A 1,741-nucleotide genomic window follows, 5' to 3' on the forward strand; every position below is an offset into this window, starting at 1 on the left:
GGTATAAAGCATTCCGGTAAAGCTGAAATGCAGAAGAATGCGGCGAAGAGGAAAACGGAAATCGCTATGCCTTAACATGGTGACTTCCGTTTTCTTCTTCCCCGCATTCTTCTGCATTTCAGCTTTCCCGGAATGCCTTATTCCTTAACACCGTTAGATCCGTTTTCCTTCTACCCCGCATTCTTCCTTTACTGCCCTTGCCGGACTGCCACCTCCTCCCCCCCCCCCCCCCCCATTTCTTCCCCACTCTGCCGCAGCCGCGCGCCGCGCACCCTCGGCCGGGCACGGACGGACCGACTTGTCCCCAGCTACGCATTGTTGCAGTCGCCACTCGCGCGTCGTCCGCCCGCTCGTCCACACGCCTGGGCTGCTCGTGCTCCTGTCCAGTTGTACGTACGTACTGAGGAGCTTCCACAGCGTTCCACAGACTTCTCTCGTCTACCTACCTTTCTAGGGTAAGTCCTTTGCTGCCTGCATTGGTGCAACCTGTCGATATACCGCGGAACCTAGGAACCGATTGGCGAGGCGAAGTATCGCGTAATAGGCTTCACAGCATTTTGCAAAATCTTTCCCCTGGGCCGCTTAGCACCGACGTGCAGCTCATAGGACTCCGGTGCTTGGCTCGACCGGAAGTGCAAGTTGAAACCTGATAGGGAGGCGAGGCAGAGGTGCTCACGCTTTGTGTTTTCCCGGTAGACCCCGGGGTCTGCTGGCCAGCCCAGGGGTCTCCTGGTTTGCCGCATTACGGTCAAGCTGATGAGAAGAAAAATACGGGGAACAACGAAACGGAAATCCCGTTGCTTGAATACGCGGACTTTCGTTGCTTGTCCCCTGCGTCCTTCTGGATAGGGTACTCCGGTACTCGACTAGACCGGAAGGAGAAGAAGAAAAATCGTCAGGCTGGGCGGGCGCGGAGAGGAGCGGGGTACTGCCCCACCCTGCGCTGAGAGGAGCGGGGTACTGCCCCACCCTGCGCCGCTCCTCCCCGCACCCGACGATTTTTGTTCTTCTCCTTCCGGTCTAGCCGAGCCCCGGAGTACCCTATTTCAGCTTCATCGGAGCTTGTGCGCTTATTGGCTGAATGACACACCGACGTCATCGTCGACCAATCCGAGTTCAGAGAGCGGTGGTGGGGACGGGCGCGCGGAGGAGCGGGGGTTGGAAGGTAGCCTCCCCGCCCGCCCCCACCACCGCTCTCTGTATCCGTTTTTGATCGTCTTAGTCCCGGGCAGTGCTTCATTGAAATACCCTATAGGGTACTCCTGGGCTCGGCTAGACCAGAAGGAGAAGAACAAAAATCAGAGGAGCGGGGCAGGGTGGGGGCAGTACCCCGCTACTCCCCGAAAATTCACTTTTTCCTTCTAAAGACAAAACAGAACATTTCTAAGGATGACACTAGTAATAGAGACCCATAAAAACATCACTCTGTTGACGGTGCTACAGAAACAAATAATTGAAACTTCAAACTTCAAAATTTTGTTAGGGTAATGTTCTCCATAGCACCGAGAACCGCGCGAAAATTAAACCGTGAACCCTGTGCCTCAGGTGCGCTACTGTGTTTTATTAATCTTTGTTGTAATATATATTTTGAAAGGTGAAAAGTGTCTACACAATTCTGGGAAAATGATGAGAAAATTTAGTAATATTTCTGTTTTTTAGCCCGCCCTTCTGCTTTTAAAAAAGCATTAAAGCGGGCTTATGCAACCGCTCTCGTGTCCGTCCGTCCGTCCGTCCGTCCGTC

The 1,741-nt window shown here is 53.9% G+C and overlaps 1 protein-coding gene across 1 annotated transcript in view; it reads left to right on the plus strand.

Annotated features, from left to right (window-relative positions):
- Positions 1-276: 276 nt before the first annotated feature.
- Positions 277-1,741, plus strand: part of LOC113215305 (SET domain-containing protein SmydA-8-like) — a gene marked incomplete in the record, with an annotated part of 78,663 nt that continues 77,198 nt past the window's right edge. Inside the window, 1 exon segment of the mRNA XM_052273382.1 lies at positions 277-455.

Source organism: Frankliniella occidentalis, unplaced genomic scaffold (genome assembly GCF_000697945.3).
Source record: "Frankliniella occidentalis isolate FOCC.00 unplaced genomic scaffold, Focc_3.1 Scaffold267, whole genome shotgun sequence".
Lineage (NCBI taxonomy): Eukaryota > Metazoa > Arthropoda > Insecta > Thysanoptera > Thripidae > Frankliniella > Frankliniella occidentalis.